The 16,270-nt window shown below is 39.4% G+C and overlaps 1 long non-coding RNA gene across 1 annotated transcript; it reads left to right on the plus strand.

Moving 5' to 3' along the window:
* Positions 1-63: 63 nt before the first annotated feature.
* LOC145551451 (uncharacterized) lies at positions 64-3,405 on the plus strand. Its single transcript, XR_014087296.1, has 2 exons — positions 64-139; positions 1,450-3,405. It is a non-coding gene; the product is annotated as an uncharacterized LOC145551451 (long non-coding RNA).
* Positions 3,406-16,270: the final 12,865 nt, after the last annotated feature.

Below are 16,270 nucleotides of genomic sequence, written 5' to 3' on the forward strand. Positions count from 1 at the left end.
ATATCCAGAGGCAGCTCTATGGAGCATCGAGCTGAAAGAATAAGAGTGGCAAACCTTGGAGATCTGCATCGGAGGTCATGTTTCATACAGGCACCGCTGCTGTCCGTCCAGGATCCTCCGGTTGCCCAGACGTTACACGGTAAGCTACTAACGCTGATGTTTGTTTTCCAACTACAGTCATATTTAATCAATAGGGCTCAATTACGATAACGGGAGGTTTTGAGTTGATCTCGACAGTAGGTGACAAACTGAACGTCTCCAGGATGTTGAGACCAGCACGTCCTCTGATCCAATATATCTTATTAAGGATAAAATCAACAAAACGTGTTCAAATTAATGGCCCAACAAAATTAGTAATCTCAGTAATTATTGTTTAAACAAGGTGTGTGCATTTCGGTACCATTACAAAAATAAAAAGGGACTCAAAGACCCAGATGAGCAGAGCGAAGTTTAAATTGGCTAATCAGCCACCGCTGTGTTCATGAGAGGAGATGCTTGTTAACCGAGAAATAAATATGAAGCCTGAAAACCTAATATCTTAACGGACTGAATCCTTTGTGTTTTTAACTAATCTCTGCTGGGTTTGTGGGGCGCAGGCGGTTGCCACGGCAACAGGTTGATTAAATGACAGTAAAAAGTTAGGAGAGGTTTAGAGTCGATCGCCGTTATTTTACCTTTGTAAACAGACAACCTGAATACAGTGACCTTTAGTGAGGATACAGAATGGAGAAAAGCTGAACTCGTGCTACAATCTTTGCCTCTCTTGGTTACATCCCTAAGTGTGCCAAGTGTGGCCCACATGCATACATGTATATCCATATAAAGTAAATATGACTATTAATTTAAGTAGTTCTTTGTGGATGTATAACTTGCCCACCTTAGTTTGCCTGTTTTTGGTCAACATGTGCCTCAACATGTGGTTACTGTTCCTTAGAGGTGGACGGAGGACCCACAATTTATACTCCAGGAATAACAGTAGCACTTCAACATGTTTTTACTCAAAGTAAAAAGTAGCTGGATAAGAAATTACACAAGAGTAAAGGAGCATTTGGTAAAAAGTGTATTAAAGTACTGAGTAACTGATCAAGTTATCAATTATTTCATATCTAAAAAAATACACAATTAGAAGGCCCAAAATATAAATTCAGTGGAAATTTTGGTATTTTAAAGACAAAATGAAAATTTTGTTTAAATAATATTGATGCTTCATAATAAAATGACTTGAGTAAAAAGTTCAGCATAGTAAGAGTATTCCTAAAAGTTCATTTGAGTTTCAAAAAGTTGTAAAAAACTGTATTTGAGTAATTAGTCACTCCTAGACTCTGCCGTTCTGAGGGAACAGGAGAAGGAACTGTTAAGGAAATAAATTAATCTTATTTTGATATTAAACATTGTTTCAATTAACAAATGAATCATAACACCCAGAACATATTCTGTTGTTTATTCAAGGGTGAAGGAACAGAATGACTGGAGGTTCTGGCTGAGAGGGACCAGGGCTGACAGTGAGGAGAACCGTCTGCACTGTGAGCAGCACCAGAACTCCTGATGGGTCTCCTTCAGGAAGAACCAGAGAGACGGCCGACCTCCACAGAGAAGAGTTCACCCAAACATCAGAGGAAAAATGAATGCTGGTGCTCAAACAGAGCAGCCTCTTTTCTTAAACCCAACACACACAGGGTGTTGTGGCCTGATTAAAAACCTGCTAACTTCAATTTAACTGAAACACAGAACATCCAGAAATGTGATGAACTTCAGCTATAGAGTGAAAATGACACAATGAGATGAAAACATTTGTCTATATCACTCTGTTACACAGGACATTAACATTTTAAAGTGTTTGTTCCAGAGCACCTGATACAAACGATAGCATTAGCTCATCCATTAATCAGACATTTACTGAGGCCAGGTGTGACAGAAGGAAACACCTGGAACATGCAGGGCAGATGACCTGAGGACTGACTGGTTAAACTATTTCACTGACACTTCAGATTGCAGATTTCCAATTGAAGGCGTCCGTAAGTGAACACAATCATTATTCAATAAACCAAGCTGTGTAAAATAACTGCTAGGGTTGCTATTAAGAACCCAATACGTAATGTTTGTTCATTTCTACGTTGTTGTACATACAAGGTACTCCACTCACTGTTTAGCTTCATGTTGAAGAATCTTCAGTGTAATGAAACCAAAAAATAAAACGGGTCCAAAACTTTCAATCTGTATTCTATTTTTGTAGCTTTGTTCTATTAAGATCGCTTCCTTTGTTTTAAGCCACAAACAAACGATCCATTTTATTGTCTCTGGGACGTGAAAACATGAGATTTGATTAAATTAGAACTTCACAGATTAGAAGGAACACAGATTTCATAGTAATCAAATATTTTGTTTATTCAAAACAGTAAAATACAGACGGTTAATGCATATCAATGCTATAAGAACAGCCACATTTTTTTTAAATGAATGTGTCACCAGTGCATTTGGCCGAGTGTTCCTGCTCCAGAAAGCTGAAGGTCTCTGGTCATCCTGAAGCTGTGAGCCCACTGGGAGTCTGAAGGGAAACACTGAGACCAGAGGCCTGCAGGATGGTCTGCATCTGAAAACATACATGATGGAAACATAAATGAATGTGCTGCGCCAAAAAGCTGTACTTTTGACCTGGTGGCGATCACTTGCTGGCCTCAAGTTTGTAACCAAACTTGAGGCCAGCAGTTTGGTCACAGTTTGGTTACCAACGGACACCTTTGGTTACAAACTTGAGGCCAGCAGGTGTACTGACACCTGCTGGCCTGCTGACCATAACTGTATGGTAGATCTGAACTTTGGTTTGATGACCTAAATATGAGAAGCTTCAGACTGACAGGAGTTAGGTTAAAGCCACATCTTGAGAAGTTGGTATATTTTTCCACCAACAGGATCCAGAGGAATCACAACAAACCAGAAGTTGGACTAGAATTTATTTCAATGTCATTTGTGAATGTCAGCTTCTCATTTTCAACAGTGGAGCTTTAAAAGTTGAAAGGTTATTTTGGAGAGAGTTTTAACGCATCAATATTTCCACTAAATAAATAGCATGTTTGATACAGGAAAAGCCTCTCAGACTCAAAGGAAGGTGCCAGAGCGGACAAAACTTTAAAAAAATATTAATTTAATTTCACATAATTATCGCGGTAGAAGCCATTTGTTTGTTACTTAATGAAATATAGTCGCAGACGAACGAGGTAGTTAGTCCAAGTTTGTCGTTTATTGAACATCCATAAACTACAGCAGCTGTGATGCATCCCAGCAAAGGTAAACAAAGGTAAAACAGGGCGATCGACTCTAAACCTCTCCTAACTTTTTAATGTCATTTAATCAACCTGTTGCCGTGGCAACGGCTTGTGCCCCACAAACCCAGCAGAGATTAGTTAACACAAAAGATTCAGTCCGTTAAGATATTAGGTTTTCAGGCTTCATATTTACTGCTGCTCATCAGGATCTATGAGTCTCTTTTTATTTTTGTAATGGTACCGAAATGCACAGAAAAGCACACACCTTGTTTAAACAATAATTACTGAGATTATTAATTTTGTTGGGCCATTAATTTGAACACGTTTTGTTGATTTTATCCTTAATAAGATATATTGGATCAGAGGACGTGCTGGTCTCAACATCCTGGAGACGTTCAGTTTGTCACCTACTGCCGAGATCAACTCAAAACCTTCCCCTATCATAATTGAGCCTTATTGATTAAATATGACTGTAGTTGGAAAACAAACATCAGCGGTAGCTTACCGTGTAACGTCTGGGTAACCGGAGGATCCTGGACGGACAGCAGCGGTGCCTGTATGAAACATGACCTCCGACGCAGATCTCCAAGGCTCTCCACTCTCATTCTTTCAGCTCGATGCTCCATAGAGCTGCCTCTGGATATTGCAGTTCACTTACGATGTACAGTAAAGTTGCTCTTTATAGTTGGATCACAGCTGGTAGCTACGAAGGTGTCCCGAACCTTCAATCGTAAGCCAATTTCAGTGGCCGCTTCGTCCAAACTATAAAAACCCCCGACGGTGAAGCTCTGAGTCCATGAGAGCCGCCAACTGAAACACGTTCTGTCTGAGCGGCCACACGAGAACTAAAGTCAGGAGTAATAACACTATTTTCTAATGAAGTTAATGAGCTTCAGCTTATTGATAACCCGTTAGTAGGTCGCCATCTTTCTTGAAGCAAAGTATGGGTGTGACGCTAACCAACCAATTGGGGAAGTTGTAGCCTGATGGCGTGCCTCTCCTCATTTGCAAGTTTTGCGGGGAAATAGAATGTTATAAATAAGAAAATAAGGAAATATTAAATGATTAAGGGAAATTGGAAAATGGGAAAATTTAATTTTTTTCAAACAAATGTTAAATGAAAAATAGATAAAAGAAAAATGGGTAAATAAAAAAGAGATATATGAGAAATTGATTAATGAAACTGGGAAATAGAAAATCGGGTTAATGGAAAAAGGAAATTGAAAAATTGTTAAATTAAAAAATAGATTAATGAAAAATGATTAAGGGATAAATGAAAAATGGACAAATGAAAAATAGATAAATGAAGAATAGATAAATGAAAAAGAGAAATTAACAATCTGAAAAATAAATGAAAAAATTGGGTTAATAAAAAAGGGAAATAGAAAAGTGGTTAAATGAAAAATAGATTAATGAAAAATGGGTAAATGGATAAGGGATAAATGAAAAATAGATAAATGAAAAAGAGAAATTGAGACATTGATATGAAATATAAATGAAAAATTGTGTTAATGAAAAAGCTAAATTAAAAAATGGGTAAATGAAAAATAGATTAATGAAAAATGGGTAAATGAAAAATAGATATGAAAAATAAAAAAATAAAAAATTGGGTTAATGAAAAAACTAAATTATTTAACAATTTTTTTATTTATTTCACTCATTTTCCTCATTTTTTGATTTATCTTACTCACTTTTTATTTATTTCACCCATTTATTTATTTATTTATTTATTTAATTTTGGCTGAAATGGCTCTCCATACTACTGAACCCTCAACAATACCTTCTGTCAATTCTCCAGTAGCAGACTCTTCTGCCACCACCGCTGGTTCCACCACCGTGACAGCGGGTCCCTCCGCCACCATCGCGGGTTTCTCCGCCGCAGCCGCCGCGGGGTCCTCCGCTGCCCCAGCTCCACCAGGCGGGTCCTCCACCTGCTCAGCAGCAGAGGGCTGCTGCTTCGCTGTACTTGACGGGGCCGGCCCGGCCCTGTCGGGACACATTTTTACAATGTGCCCCTCCTGACCACAATCAAAACACTTCATGCTAGCATAGCGGTTCTCAACGTGGGCGGTACCGCCCCCAATGGGGCGTTCAGAGGACAGCAGGGGGCGCTGGCGGACATTTTTACAAAAGGGGCGCGCTGGGATGCATTTGGGGGGCGTTTAACTTTACACCTTAAATGCACAACAATACCAGTTTAGACTTTGAGCAACTTGGTAAAAATATTGTGCAACATTAAAACATGCTTGGCTGCAACTGTATCGATGGCAGCTCTTCTTCTATTCAGTGTTTGTTAGCTTCTGTTAGGTTCTTGGCGCAGCTCCGTTCTCTTGCTACTGGTAGCTAAAATTACGATACCCTCACTGTGTATCCCTCTGAAAAATGAACCCATTTAAATAAAGAAATAAAGAAATCCCTCCATAGGTGATACCACGCGTTCATTTTATAGCGTTAACACTGGAGCTGTAAGTGGTCCGGTATGAAACGGGGTGATAGAACAACACAGCACTTTTAAATTTCAATAATCAGAATACCGAAATTGTTTCCGTTGTTTTAAAAGGTTTATGTCAGTCTGCCTTTTCCCCATCGATACGCTTCCCGACTGCCCTGCACCTTAGGGGGTTAAAAAAAAAAAAAAACGACGTGCACATTGCGCAAAACTCTGAAACAGGAGAAGCGGGACATAAAATGGAGTGACAAACTAGATGTGAATTATGGCATAAAAACTGAGAATCCGATGCTGAACAGTGAAAAATCAACACATGATGTGAAACATGATGATTAGGCGGAGCAGCAGGTGATGAGTGAAGATTACTGATGGTCAATAAACGATAAAATAAATCTAGCAACAGGAAAGAAACTAAAGTGGACACAGCAATAAACCAAGAGAGGATAAAACTAATTAAAGGAAACTACATGGAAATTAATGAAGAACAAAATGCAAGAATAAACTAAGAAACTAAAGTAAATACAGAGGAATAAACTGGTATGGCAAGACCTTTCGAGCAATAATTAATACAGAGACTGTATGGCAAGAATAAACAGACACTATTTCTAGATAAAAGGTTAAATAATATTGTTGAAGTGCCATGGGTTTGTTGAGACCACATTTAATACTGAGAATAAATATATCTCACAGACCATAACAGTAAAGAACTGATCACTTATTTGTGTTTTTAATTAGATCTGATATATTTATTTCTTCAATATTATTTTTCATGTCAGTGTTAATGTCATGAGGCTGATGACTCCATGACACTTTCAATTTGACTCATTAGGATTTGATTAAGAACCAGATTTGTTCTTTATAATTTCTGTCCAGTAAAACTATTAATCTATAATCAATAGACAGATCTATATAAAGATATAATCCATGTTTCTGTTTCATATTTGTATGGCATTAAAAGGATCTTTAACTTTAGTTTTTCCACTGAAAGCTCTGGTTTGCACAATAAATACCATGTGGGTGAAGTTTTATGAATGATACTCTGATGTCCCATTTTCCTGAAGGCAGCACAGAGCTGCACCACCAGAAACTGACAAACACTGAAGAGAAGAAGAGTTATGATTAATATAGTTACAGTTCTATCCATGTTTTAATGTTGCAGAGCTCAGTCGTTTTGCAAATAGTTCAAAGTTTAAACTGACATGTTGAACATCTTTTATCTGGTCATTTTGTGGAATATTTAACAACTAGAAAATGGCAAAGAATAAGAATATTGTTTCCACTCTGATTGGCTGCTGTTAGGCCTACCAATTTTAAGTTGAATGTTCATTAAATTTTTCGTAGACGCCTGTGAAAATAATTTCTATTCCCACGACTTTTTTGTTCTCTGGGAAGATTTTTTTGATGATAAATACAGAAACAAGCATAAAAATCTAAATATCTACAATAGTGATAATGGTCAGTGCAAATTAGCCTGCAAATTCTTTGGTGGGGCGGTGAGGGACCTGGATAAAGGCTAGGGGGCGCTGGGCCAAAAAAGGTTGAGAAACACTGGACTAGATGTTGCAAAAAGCACATAGTCAAAGTAATCTAATCCCACATGAAACCGCAAGTTTAGCTCCTCGTCACGTCGATTTAATATCATGAACAGTTGTCTCAATGGGAGACAACATGTTTTAATAGTGGCGATTTACACCCAGATGGTACTTTCTTAACGGGTGACACCACCTTGCCGTGCCGAGACAACTCTTTGATTAGAAACTCATCACTAATAAACGGCGGCACGTTTGACAGTGTTACCTTAGTCCAGTGGTTCTTAAGCTTTTTTGAGGTACCGAACCCCACAGTTTCATATGCGCATTCACCGAATCCTTCTTATTTCTCACCCCCGCCGACACACAGAATACTTTGCGGTATTCTGATTTAGTAATGTAATTATATTAGCTGTGTTACCACCCCACACCACTAGAGGCAGTAGCAACCCCGAAAAGATGCGACTAAGGAGCAGATTTAGACTGTAGAATTTGGTAAAAATTGTGAGCTTTGCTGAAGCACAAGTTGATATCCATGCTGAGTGGATCTCCTTCAATCAGGGCTCCTCCGCAGCTCTGATTGGTTAAGCAATGTAACGTGATCCTCTGCAGCAAGTGATGGCAAAGCGGGGCGTCATCACGACTTTACACAAGTGTCTTTACCTCCGCGGCAGAGGCTCCGCCGAACCCCTGAGACCGACTCACCGAACCCCTGGGGTTCGATCGAACCAAGTGAGCGGCGATACTTGCAAAAACAGGCCGTTGACAGAAACGCCTACCTCTACCAGCTGCCTGCTCCACTTTCTCCACAAACAAGACGACAGCTCCACTCATGCGAGCTGCCGACTTGATGGACTCATGTCCGATCACCTCTCCCACCGCCAAACAAACTTCCTCCACGCTGCACGGAGAACCGGCACCCACCTTGACGCCGTCCTTCCGTGTCAGCGTGGAGAAAGCCCCACTATAGACACCATGGCGTCGTCAGACGCCGGCCAGTAAGGCACGCCTGACGGCCACACCCGAACCTAAACAAAACCCCCTAAAAACTAGTGATGGGTCCAGCAACACCGACGCGCCGGCGCGTGCATCAAGCCCACAGACCAACACCCGTGTCGGTGCGCGTATTGGTTTCAGCAGGTCACGTGACCGATACAGGAACTGTTTCGAAATGACACTGGATGCCAAACTGTGTTTATAAGGAAGCGAATCTGTCAAAAGCATTTTCCAAACAAATTCTTGATCTTTTACATTGTCATCTACGGAGCAGCTTCAAAGGAAATGTTTCCTCTGTGGGACCATTTTATCTTATATTGGAAAATAAATTTGTTTTCATTTTTGTCGTTTCATCCGGTTCTTGTCAGTTTCTACTTAATCTATCTGAACCCAAATTCAGCTGAAACTGACTTTTAGTTTACTTTCATATTATGTTCTGCAGGTTAAGTGTCGCATATGTTTAACTAAACTGTCTTATTTAAATAAATCCACCTTTTCAATGCTGAGGCATTATGAGGCATGAGAATGAAGTCCCAGATTCACCTAGATAAACTCAGATATGCAGCCATACAAATGACTCCGTTTCTTATTATAAATTATTTCATATACAGTGAACCCTCGCTGTAACGCGGTTCACTTTAAACGGTTTCGCTGCTTCGCAGATTTTTTTGTGCAGTTTTTTTCCCACAGTGTTCTTCGTCCTAATTGACCATATGATTGGTAAAAACAGTCTCCGCGCTACCTGAGTGCCAATAACGTTACGGTGTTTAATACAGATTGGCCACTCAGGAGATGGAAACTGAAACTATCAATGTCTGCTGGAAAGAAAAAACTGGCCAGAGGCAGCAAAACCCAACCGGAGGCTCGTTTGATGAGATCCGTCGCTCTGCCGTAGATACAGCTGAGAATCTGGTGCAGGAGAAGCTTTAATGACATGACTCTGGATCACATTAATGCCCGATTGATGCACACGCACATCCGCTGACCTGAAAACAGGTTTTGTTCTTTGGTTTCATCCATCCATCCATCCATCCATCCATCCATCCATCCATCCATCCATCCATCCATCCATCCATCCATCCATCCATCCATTTTCTTACACCCTTGTCCCTCAGTGGGGTCAGGAGGTGCTGGTGCCCATCTCCAGGTAGCGTACCGGGCGAGAGGCGGGGTCACCCTGGACAGGTCACCCTGGACAGGTCGCCAGTCTGTCGCAGGGCAACACATCTTTGGTTTCAATGTAGAGTATTTATTTATGCTGTATAATAACTGTAAAAAATAAAGGTAATTACTTCACGAATTTCGCCTATCGTGGGTTATTTTCGGAACGCAACCACTAAGAAAAACAAGGGTTCACTGTGTTTACTTAATTTTTTTCTACAGCAGACGTTTTGTCAAAAAAGTTTAACAGGCTTAATTTCAAAAGGTTGTAAAAACTTTTTTTAAATAAAAATATGTGGGGAAAAAACAGTCCATGCATCCTCATTCCAAACACATTCACTTAAATTTTCACTTTATGGTACATATGGTACATTATGGTACTTTATGGTATGTTCACATTCTTTATTGACTGTATATCAAATATATTTTAAATGTAACTGAAGATATGACATAATACAACATATAATATTCAATAAAATACAAAGACTTAAATCTTATTGACTACGTTGCCTGTAGAAATTTTTAATGTCCAGCAGGTGTCAGTATTGAGTGAGACAGTATCGACACAGCATCAATACAGTGTTGCTATGATTCGAAACGCCTCATGACGCCTCATTTACCCATTACTACTAAAAACGTGACAAAACTAACACAAAATCACAATTAAACAATTAATATAAACACCAAGTGAAAAAACAGTAAGAAAAAACACAAAGATAGAAGTTAAACACTCGCTTTCTCTTTCGCTCTCCACTCACCCTCCTCTCACACAAAGAAGAAGAAGAAGGAAGCGTCCATTTTCATTTAACATATGCTAGTAGCAACACAAAGGATCAGCACTTTTACTGTTAAAATTACCGTTTGGAAACTACCGTAATCAGTTAAGTTAAATCTAATCTTGGCAACTTTTTCTTTTTCAACCGTAATAAATGTGATATTCAATTGACCTGTTATGACTCAAATGCTAGCGGAACAAGTCAGCGTCGGACTGGGGGGCGGGGCCAATGACCGGGCCCCTCACGTGTGCTGCTGGAAACTGATTGGAGGGGGGGGGGGGGGGGGTATTTGGGCCGCGTTTCTCGTTTCATTTTTACCCAGGAAGCACATTGGCTAAATCGTGGGTCAAACAGTCACTAGGACTGACTACTATACATTCTATTGAGGGACAGTAACTTTAATATTACATTCACCTTTCTGAACAGGCGAGGGCGCACTTTCTCCGTCTATAATCAGACATTAAAGCAACTTGAAACCATTCCTCCCTCCCTGGCACCTCCAGACCCGGGCCCCCATGGGCACCCATCTGGGCCCGGGCCGGGGTGCATCCGCCCCCCCAGCCCCCACTATAGCTCCGCACCTGGCTCAAATCTTGGGTGTTCGCCCCCCTCTGCTGCTGCATCACTGTGGAAAACCTAGAGTGGCAGAGATATCTGCGACTTATAGTCCGGTGCGGCTTATATGTGTATGTTTACTGGTTTTTAAAAAAAAACTTTGGGGGTGCAGCTTATAGTCCAGAAAAATACAGTATTTATTTCATAAATAGTGTTATTTTCTGGATTTTTTTCTGTGAAGAACCCAGAGAGGGTTATTTGATTGTGCTTTCTGGAAAACAATACATTTTTACATTTAGGCACTCCTGCAAATGTCACATTTTTTCTGTTACAAACTGATTCCGGCCCCCACCAGAGAAGGGAAAAGTTAAGCGGCCCTCACAGGAAAAAGTTTGGGGACCCCTGCTTTAGCTAATTGAACTGGTTCTTGCCTAATTCTTAAGTTGCTTAGATCTAACTTTTTATGCAAAATGGTCATTATATCTGGAGAATGTCTGTGTGTGTGTGTGTGTGTGTGTGTGTGTGTGTGTGTGTGTGTGTGTGTGTGTGTGGTGGGGGGGCTGGGGGGGGTTATGTGAGGGGGTAGAGGGAAAAGTAAAAACAGGAACACCTACTTCAAGTTAATAGGTTTCCTGATTTGGAGAACCACTATTTGAAGTGATCCACATCTCTGTGCTACACTGTAAAAAGAAATTAGTTGAACCAACTTAATTTAATTACTTCAATAAGTAACAAGTAATTCAATTAAGTTTAGCCAACTTAATTTATTACGTTTAACCATCTCAAGTTATTGTGTCTATCCAACTCAATTGACTAAATTTATCCAATTCAATATATTATAATCATCAATATGCTGCTAATTCATTAAGTGTGTTTAAAACGATAAATTTTACTTCAAATAAAGAAGGGAACTAATATTGGTCTCTTTTTATCAGGGTTTATTGGCTCAGGCAGTCTTTCTTTGAGAGTAGTTACACAGGAAAGTGGGTAATGACAGAGAGGGAAGACGTGAAGCAACGGTGCATGAATGCATGAATGCAAAATGCATGAATTGAACCTGCGACAGCCACATTGAGGACTAAGGTTTTCTTATGTGAGTTGTGCTCTATAGTCCTGCACCACAGCAGCACCTGGTTGGCACAGGATCTGTCTCTGGTGAAGCTTGAGTCATGTACTTTTGAGAGTGCACTCTAAGAAGTGTACTCTAAACATACACTTTTTAGAGAGTGTTCTAAAACTCTCTGACATCGATGATGTCATGACATCATTGAACTTAATTGTAATACACTTTTTAGAACACTCTAAAAAGTGTACTTTTAGAGTACAATTCTTAGCGTGCACTCTTAAAAGCACATGACTCAAGCTTCACCAGAGACAGATCCTGTGCTGTGGTGGTGCAGAGGTAGAGCACAACTAGTGCTTCATTCACAGTATTTTGGAAGCAGGGCAAAAGTTAATGATGATGTTCGTACGATCTGACCTGTCTGCTGCTGTGTTCCTTGGTCTTCATGATGCTGTTTGTTGACAGATGTTCTCTAAAAAGCCTCTCAGACCTTTGTAGTGGGAACATTTTAAGGTTACTATGATTAATATCTGAATCTATGCAGTATTATGATTCTTGTGTGATACATGAGCTAATGAAAGAGACTTCTGAAGGGGTTTAGTTTCTCTGGCCTTAGCATTACAATTAAGCCATTGAATTGTTTCTTTATTTCTTTATCCATGACTCTTAGTAAAAGAAGACGTGTGCTTGCTGTCTACTGTCTGTTCTGTAACCAAGTAGATTATCAAACTGTGAATGGAATGAAACTCTCCCTATAAAACTGTAAGCTGTGTTCTGATCGAGGCTCTTTCTCCTGACTGCGATCAGTGAGCAGAGACTTCGGACGCTGTAAAACCTACGCATAAATACTGATTAAGAATATATTCTTTCTCTGCTTCTTTGGGTCTTGAAACTGTTTTTCCTCACTCTTTGTTAAAGGAAAGATACCTGGATTCACACTGACAATAAATTCTACAACTGGAGATTTTGTTAGAAATTAGAGGTCTTTGAATGCAGTTGGTGCCACTGATTTCACTTAGGGGAATTGGATGAAAGGGGGTTGAATAAAAATAATTTATACACCTTTTAGACTTCTACACAAATATGAAGCATAATGAGTTGGTCTATATAAAAAAAGAATAGAGTAAAATAGAATATAGTAAAATAGAATTGAATAGAAAGCGCCTATATTGTCCCGAAAAAAGAAAATTCAGATGTAACAGATATAAAGGTCCACACAAAAAAGGTTTTAAAGTGTAACATAACATAGACATAAAACATAAAGTCCAAGTAGTGGTGTTTGTAATATAAAACATTGTGAAAAAGTTTATTTTACAAGGTGATGCCTTTATAGTTGACCTTTGAGAACCTGATTTAAACATGCCCATTTTCAGCCTGTATTGCCTGAAATACCCTATTTTTCGGACTATAAGCCACTACTTTTTTCCTAAGCTTTGAACCATGCGGCTTCTAGCCCGGTGCTGCTTTTTGGTGGATTTTTCTTCAACCACCAGGGGGCTCTTTAGCAAGAAGTGAATCATTGGAAGTCAAAAATTGGAACTCAAAGAAGAAAGCGCTAATTTTCTTTTAGAACAAGCACATGCTAGTAGCAGGTATGACAGAGAAATTTCTTCAAACTCAATGATGCAGCTTTTAAGTTGAAGGCTATCGATCTGGCAGTACAGAAAGGAAATAGAGCCGCTGAAGGTAAGCTCGCTTGAACAATCCATGGTTCGGCGTTGGAGACGGAGGGATGCGTCCTTAACAGCAGATTTATTTGTGGAAAACCGAGAGCGGCGGAAATACCAGCAGCTTATAGCCGGTGCGGCTTATATATGTACTTTCCAGTTTGTTTGTTTTTTAACTTTGTGGGAGCTGCTTATAGTGAGGTGCGCTCTATAGTTCGGGAAATACGGTAGTTGCCTTTTAACAGTTGCTTGGGTCCAGAAGAAGCCAAACAATTTAAAACAAAAACATGTAGAAGCATGAAGTCTTTAACTCTCAGCAACAGAACATTCTGCCTGTTTGTGGCTTTCATTGACACAGAGTGACACACAAACATACTCTCACACACAATATTGTAAAAAGCATTGATGCGTGGCTGCCTCTCCATTAAACCACTTTGGAGCAGCGTGAGGGAGGGGCTGGGTGTAACAGCGGGATGAAAGAGAGTCAGCGCTGGATCTTTTTCTGGAAAATTAGAAAAAATATCAGAGGATGTTGGTGTATAAGAGGAGAAATGGTGCTAATAAATAACAAAAAAATTTCCTTTTCATCACTTTCTCACCCAGTACTCAATTACTGTTCATTTTTCTTCTTCTGGACAAATCCTACTCAACTTAATGAAAATAGATCTAAGATTAAATATATGATGTGGTGAAGGGAGAATTACTAACTTGATAATGCTTAGTTTTTGATGCTTCAAAAATCTTTTTTTTTTTTGGTAGGCAGGGGTGCAGTAATGGGGGGAAAAGTGATGACAATTCTAGGGGCCCTGACCAACAGGGGGCCCTCCACAATTTAATTATTTATTTTTTGTTCATAGAAATAAATAAAAAAATCAGGGCTCTGTCAATTACAAAATATATCATATTGTATTTTCAAAGATTGTTTTTAGCAGTAAAAATGTAATGTTCCCACTCCTAGATAAAAAAAACACACATCCATACATCCATATTTACCCTGAACCCCCTATCTGGGTTAAATGGTTCATTCCTGCTTGAAGCGTTTAACAGGGACGCTGTTAGCAGCAGATAGTAAGAAACAAGAACGACTGTGGCAGTTACTATGCTGCTAAGAAAAGTTATGAAATCAGGTTTTCAAAAATAGAGAGAGAGAGAGAGAGAGAGAGAGAAAGGCAAGAGTGTTAATTTATAATCCAGTTTTTCTCCACAAGAGGTGAGTAGACTGTGTGAGATTATCAACCATTTAGCATAATTAGCTTAGCTACAGACTACTGTTTGCCTCCATTTCACTAGCATTTATTGAATTAAGGAAAAAAAATTACCAACATATTCATATATTTAACTTGTCCCTTGTACCTTTTACCACTTAACAACAGATGAGTCAATCAGCAGCAGCTCTAAAACACGTCCCTCCTGATCTGTCCTCTCCTGAGTGAAATTAAAGCTGCAGTATGTAACTTTTATATAAATATTTTTTCACATATTTTTTAAAACTGTCATTATGTTGTGACAATATGGCATGAGAGGTAATATGTGAAAAATCTATTTCCTCTGCCTTCTTTCTCCCAGTGCTAGAAACAACCAGTCAGTGGCAGGAGAGTTTTATTGCTGTCAATCACAATCTCATGTGGTGCTGCTCATCCTTCCTCCCCCTCGATTTGTGCCGTGCTGTAGCTAGCATAGCACAGAGCTGTGCAGATTCAAACTGAATGCTCAGTTTAGTTAGCATAGCTACCAATGATGGCAGATAAACGGTTTCTTGTAATGATAAGTTGTTTCTCCACCATTAGCACATTTAGTAGTGAGTGAATGAGGCTAATTGATGGCGCTAAGAGTGTCCTACTAGTTCTGATTGGTTGTTTTGGTCAGAACGCTGCATTACTTTAACCAGTAATAGTAATTCACTGGCGTCAGTGAAATCTTTTCTTTCTGTGAAAACAATCAAGGAGATTGATTGTTTTCACAGATTATCTGTCTCATAACAAACTACTATGACAAGGGGACAGCTTTAACAAATATGGAGAAAACATATTTTTTATTAAAGTTATGTACTGCAGCTTAATAATAATAAATAATAATAAATAATAATAAAATGCAGCTTCATAGCTTCATAGCATTTTTGAGACGTCTGATTGCTTTATGTTAGTTGCACATTGCTTTTGACTGTTGCTCATGGAGAGACATTTCAGTATCTAAAACTAATAGAAACAAATTACTGGATGAGGACTGTTGGATGTTAAATTCATGAGCTGTAAATATTGTGCTAGTATCAGTATTGAACCATAGAAAGCAAGGCAGATGCAGGCCTATACAATTGTGATACTTTTCATAGGTCAAATAGACTCAAAAAATTGTAACAGCAGCTGTGGGGTGGGGCCCAAACAAATTTTTTTGTCAGGGGGCCCAAGATTCCTGGTGGCGCCCCTGTTGGTAGGTATAAAGACTTCCAAGCAAACAAACAAACTACAATTTATTTGAACATTTTTACCTCGAAAGTGAAAATCTTCTAATGTTGAAAACGTACAAAAAACTGTGCTGCAGTTAGTAGCCTGTTGCCTTGCAACAAGAAGGTCCTGGGTTTGATTCCTTTCTGCACAGACTTTGCATGTTCTCCCTGTGCATACGGGGGTTCTCTCCAGGTACTCTGGCTTCCTCCCACAGTCCAATAACATGACTGTCAGGTTGAATGGCCTCTCTCAATTCTCCTTCGATGTGAGAGAGTGTGTGCATGATTATGTGTCTCTGTTGTCCTGTGATGGACTGGTGACCTATCCAGGGTGACCCTGTATAGGCTCTGTAAAACAAATAGTTAAA

This window comes from Poecilia reticulata, chromosome 1 (genome assembly GCF_904066995.2).
Source record: "Poecilia reticulata chromosome 1, P_reticulata-male-v2, whole genome shotgun sequence".
Lineage (NCBI taxonomy): Eukaryota > Metazoa > Chordata > Actinopteri > Cyprinodontiformes > Poeciliidae > Poecilia > Poecilia reticulata.